Genomic DNA, 6,025 nt, shown 5'->3' with positions numbered 1-6,025 from the left:
CCCATTCCCTGACATCAGCTTTGGCTTGGGGATTCTACAGAATGTGAGAGTGAGTTAAAAAGTAAAATATGGGCTGGAGAGATGGCTTAGTGGTTAAGATGCTTGCCTGCAAAGCTGGTAGACCTGGGTTCTATTCCCCAGGACCCACATAAGCCAGATGCACAAGGTGGCACATGCATCTGGAGTTAGTTTGCAATGGTTGAAGGCCCTGGTACACTCATTCTCTATCTGGCCCCCATAAATCAATAAATCATAAAGTTTTTAAAGTAAAATTTATATATAGTCAGTCTAGCAATGCCAAACCAAATGATGAGTGGTCTTTGCAGACTTTAAGGTTATTTTATCCTCAACAACCAGTAGGATTTAGGAGGTATGCAAGAAGACAACTTGTATCATGTTTGGCCAGTGGGATTAGGAGCTTTGCCGAGAAGCAGATACTAATACATAGAGAATTAGGTAAAAGAAACCTGGCAAACCCAGTGCCTAGAATTTCTTCAGGTGGCGCATCAACCTTGTTTTTCAAAGTAGTGGGAATTCACTATGGTCTAGATGTTCTTCTGGACCAGGGATGTTATCAACCAAGGTCAAAGGAGCAGCCAGGGCTAAATTGGTACAGAACCCTTACCCTGGCTGCTGCCCCTTCCTCCTCCTCCTCTCCCTCCTGTTTAAACGATGTATTTCTGCACCTTTAAGGTGTTGCTTTATGCGATGCCGAAGACCTAAGAAATGAGCACTGAAACCAACTTTTACTTTGAAACTTGAGATATTTGTGTGTCAAGGTCCCTCACCCTTACATCCACTGAGGCCAACAGGTTGTTTTATTTCATGTTGTTTTATGGACAAGGCTGGAGAGAGGAGCTGCTGCACTTAAAAATTAAGCTTTGGCAGTTCTGTGAGTTTATTATATAACACGCCCACTACAAAGCAGTATGGAAACTCCATTTCAACTCAGCCCAGGATAAAAGCCCAAAGCTCAATTTCGACTCTGAGTAGGTTTCAAAATAAACTGAGGAAGAATTTTGTTTTGTTTTGTTTTTTCTTGTTTTTATTTCTGGGAAGAATTTTTTATTAAAGTTTTTTTTTTTTTTTAAGAGAAGGTCTCACTCTAGCCCAGGCTGACCTGGAACTCATTCTGTAGCCTAGGTTGGCCTTGAACCCATGAATCTTCCTACCTCAGTCTCCCAAGTACTGGGGTTAGAAGCTTGAGCCACCATACCCAACTTATTACTGTTTTGAATTATCAACGTGACCCAGTGGTGTGGCGGCTGTATATCCCTGATACACATGAGGAGCCGAGGCTCCTAAGTTGACATGGCTACAAGTGACAGGGCTGTCTTTAAATCTGCCTTGTCCGTCTGCAAGCGTGCTGCTCCTCTGTGCCATGTTTCACCAAGACCGCAGTGCCTGGTTCTTTCCCCTCTAGGCTCTGGCTTGTGATGGAGAGTTCACTGCAGAGTCCTGCACATGTCAATGACATGCAGCCTCCAGCCATAGCTGCCCAGTATCTTGAGGATCTTGAGTCCAGGATAAAATATGTCTATTCACTTCCTTCTGTCTAGTTCAAGAAATCAAAAAGCAGTGTTTGGGATTGGGGCGATGGCTCAGGAGCTTGCCGCCTAGCCATGAGGGCCTCTCAGCAGGAGACTGCCAAGTTCAGCTCCCCAGAACCCACGCACAAAGCTGGGCATGGCCATGCACGTCTGGGTTGAAGGAGAGAGCCCGTCTCAAGGAAGGAAATACACAGGTGAGTGATAAGAAAAGGAGCCTCATATTCTCTGCTGGTCTCCACATACATACACATGGGGTATATGCATCTGTGCACACATGTGCGTCCACCCTACATCACACATGCCATACACATGCTGTACAATCACACACAGACACACACACACAGAGGATTTTTTCCCCACAAATAGGACCTTTTATTTGTCACTATTAAAACCAGAATTTTAAACAGACTCCTGCACTGGCGGCTCGTATCCATCAGCTCGCTCAGCCTTAGCGCCTGTCTCGTCACCGGTGGCCTTCCCAGAACTACTGCCTTCGCCATGAAGCTCCATGAGTTTTCCCAATTCAAATTTGGGCTTCTTCAGCATTTTTACTTTTCTAACAAAGACATCATGAAGAGGGTAAATAGACTGGCAAGCCTTTTCTATGTCTTTCCAAATGCTTTCTGGAATCAATTTATTAACCACTTCTCTCAAGTCATTTGTCTGCACCTCTTGGGTCATGATTTCCATCATCTTCTTCCGGATCTGGCGGACCTGTTGTTGCTGCACATAGGATGTCTTGAGGACCTGGCTGTTGTGTTTTTTAGTAAAACCAACACAGAACAGGTGAAACAAATAGCCGTCGGTTGTCTTGGCATCAACATGAGCTTCAATCATGGTCTGCCACTTTTTGACCATGGAACACATTTTGTTCCAGGTGAGATCCATGCCATGGAAGTTAGTCAGATAGTTTTGGCCCTGAACATCTTCAGTGATGAGCTTGAACTTCCTGAAGGCAACTTCATCTTCTGCAGGTCAGCAAGGCTCACTTCAAAGACGCGCCCCTTGAGGCCATCAGAGGCCATTTTGGTTCCTTGAGTCCTGGTGACTAGCGTCTTTCCAATATTTCGAATATTAAACATAGCTGGTGCCTTCACACCATACCAATCTTTCTTAGAAACTGGATCAACCACTTTCTTCTTGCTCCCTTCTTGCCACCTTTCATAAGGCGCTTATTCTTGCCAACTGCCATGATGCTGCTCGGGGAGCCGAAAGGGCAGAAGTGCGAGAATTTTTTTATATCACTTACCTTTGAGTAGCTGAATTATCTGGGGGTCTTTTGGGAGTCTTAGTAGTGACTGGTAATGACATCAAAAGCTACATCTAAGCCCAGTGTGGTGGTGCACTCCTTTAATCCCAGCACTGGGATGCCTTGAGATAGGAGGATTGCAGTGAGTTTGAGGCCACTCTGAGACTATATAGTGAATTCCAGATCAGCCTGGGCTAGAGTGAGACCTACCTTGAAAAAACAAACAAAAGAGCTACATCTAAGGATACATGGAGGAATAAAGCAATCAACCATTTAAGGAAGGAACAGTGGAGATATTCCAACCTAGACACCATATCTCAGAGTCAACCCATTCCTCAACCAAGCTTCAAGGCCCCCCATGCTGATATGTGGTTATTTCCTTTGGGAAGGAAGGCATCGGTGACCTGCCTCAGCCTGGAGCCACCCACTGCTTGTTCCTGGCTCCCACGACCTTTCACACATGCCTTTGCTCTGGTCCCCAGACCACTGTGTCTGCAAAGGCAGAGTGTGGTGGTGTGCATGTTTGTGGTGTGTGTGTGTGTGTGTGTACTCATCACTCTCTCTGGACCAAGAGCTCCCAAGACAGAGTGATGTAGGTCTAGAATTAATCAAGCTTCCTCAGTGAGTGTGAGGGACTCCAAAAGGAAGTGCCCACATCAGGAGGGCAGTGGGCTGAAAGAAAGCACCTCTGCAGGCTTTAGTTGGGGATTCAAGATTGGATAGATAGATCACTAGCTTTGGGAGAGCTTTGAAAATCTTTATGGTGTCATGATATAGTAGGTCTTGTCCATATCACGACCTGTAATTTTTCTTTTTAAAAATATTATTTATTTAGTTATTTGTGTGAGTGGGGAGGGAGAGAATGGGTGTGCCAGGGCCTCTTGCTACTGCAAATAAAGTCCAAATGCATGTGCCCACCACTTTGTGCATCTGGTTCTATGTGGGTGCTGGGGAATTGAACCTGGGCACACAGGCTTTGCAAGTTATTACCTTTAACCATTGAGCCATCTCCTCAGACCCAATCTGTGACTTTTCTAAATGATCAGAAAGTTAACTTCTCCTTGGTGACCCCATGACACTCCTACACATATCTGTCTCAGGTCCTAATGCACCTGTTCTTTCATCCAGTGAAGACTCCTGAGAAGTCGGCTAGGTGCCCAGCACTGTGCTGGGCACAGAGATGCAGTGGTGCACAAAACAGCCATGGCCCCTGTCCCTGGGCAGTGGCTTGCAACCACCTGGACTGGAATGGTCTTTACAGCACACTGTGCTCTTTGAAGGTACAGCTGTAGTTACTTTTGATTTTATAATTTATTATGTGATTCACACTGTATGGCTGAGTGGTTTTAGTATACTCACTACTGTCTAATTCCAGGACATCTTTATTGCCCTAAAAGGAAATCCGACATCCATGCCTGGTTCCTTCTCTTTCCCCCTTGCCGGCCTCCCGGGAGCCACTGGTGTGCTTTCTGTTCGGTGAATTTACCTTTGGACATTCCATATCTGCAGACGAGCATTTTGTATAACTGGCATCACACAATATTTAGTGTTTGGGCTCTGAATTCTTCTACTAGCATAAATTCTTCTTTCTGAGTTTTTCCACATTATGCATGTATTGATTTTTATGGCCAAATGGTATACCATTTGGGGATATTTATTATTTATGTATGATTTGTATTAATTTCTTTTTATGGCCCAATAATATACCATTTTATGGGCATACCACAGTTGATCTGTCAGATGGTAGATACTTACATTCACACTGGATTTTGTACTTCAGTTTCTGCTTCCTTCTCAGCTTTCTTTTCCTTCTTCCACTTTTTCTCTTCTCCCTTCTTTCTCCTCTCAAATACTTATACCCTGAAGCTCCATAGTGAATTCTAGGTCAGCCTGGGCTAGAGTGAGATCCTACCTCGAAAGACCAATAATAACAATAATAATAATAAATAAATAAATTGGTTAATTAAAAAATAAAAAATATTAGATTTACCAAAAAAAGCAACAACGTTTGTACAGAATTCTTGTATCCTATTGCTTGCTCCATTTCCTCAATTAACATCATAGATTACTGTGGCACGTTTGTTCCAAGTAAGGTACCAGCACATTACATTACAATGAGCTAACTCTGCCCTTGATTCAGACTCCACTAGTTCTTCCCTAATGGCCTCTTTTGGCCCCAGGCTGCCATCCAGGATGCCACACTGCATGAGTGACAGCTTTGAGTGGCAGACTCTTTAGTCTTCTCTGCCTGTGATGGTTCCATGGGCTTGCCTTGTTTTTGGTGACCTTGGCAGCTTTTTATTTTATTTATCTCACAGAGAGAGAGAGAGAGAATGGGCCCACTAGGGCCTCCAGCCACTGCAAAGAAACTCCAGACACATGCACCACCTTGTGCATCTGGCTTACATGGGTCCTGGGGAATTGAACCTGGGTCCCTTGGCTTTGTAGACAGATGCCTTAACCATTAAGCCATCCCTCCAGCCCAGCCTTGGCAGTTTGAGGAGCACTGGCCAAGTTCTCTGCAGCATATCCCTTAGTTGGGATTTGCATGATGTCTTTCTCCTGCTAGTCTGAATTCTGTCTCTCAGAGGCTGACCTTAGAGGACAACTAAGGCACTGTATTTAGACTTTGTAAACAAAGTTATTCAGGAAAATTAGAGCAGCTGGAGAGTAGCTCCGTGGTGGAGTATTTACCTAGCATGCACGAGCATGCATGGATTTGAATGTCTCCCTCTTTCTCTTCATCTCCTTTTCCCTCTTTCTTTCCCCTCTCCCTCTCCCTGTCTCTGTCTCTCTCTTCCAAGGAGCCAATCCTTATGACCTTCAGTTGGCAGAGTGAACTTTGGAAGGGTTTACTGGATCTTTTTTTGCCAGAAAGATGTTGCCTTTTGTCCTGGTGGTCAGGAAATGAGTCTTTCCCTGACATGTGGACATGACTTGACATTTGTTCTTGTTCTCTGCATTGTCTCTACAGGATGATGGATGTTGGGCCAGTAGAGCCCTCTTTCCTGGCCTTTACGGACTTAGAAGGGCTGAGGAGGTGACTCAGTGGGTAAGAGTGCTTGTTGGACAAACACAAAGACCTGAGTTTGATCCCCTGCGCCCACATAAAAAGCCAAATGTGGGTGTCCCTGCCTACAACTGTGCTAAGGGAGGCAGAGACAGGAAGATCGCTGGGGCTTGCTGATCAGCCAATCTAGGCTCCTTGAGAACTCTTGTCTCAAAG

At 44.9% G+C, this 6,025-nt stretch overlaps 1 pseudogene; it reads right to left on the bottom strand.

Moving 5' to 3' along the window:
• Nucleotides 1-1,907: 1,907 nt before the first annotated feature.
• Nucleotides 1,908-2,742, bottom strand: LOC101596546 (annotated as a pseudogene).
• Between the last annotated feature and the right edge of the window lie 3,283 nt (nt 2,743-6,025).

The sequence above is a fragment of the Jaculus jaculus genome, chromosome 9, assembly GCF_020740685.1.
Source record: "Jaculus jaculus isolate mJacJac1 chromosome 9, mJacJac1.mat.Y.cur, whole genome shotgun sequence".
NCBI classification, from domain to species: Eukaryota; Metazoa; Chordata; class Mammalia; order Rodentia; family Dipodidae; genus Jaculus; species Jaculus jaculus.
Note: the sequence above shows the minus strand (reverse complement) of the source record. Positions and strands in the feature narration are given on the sequence as shown.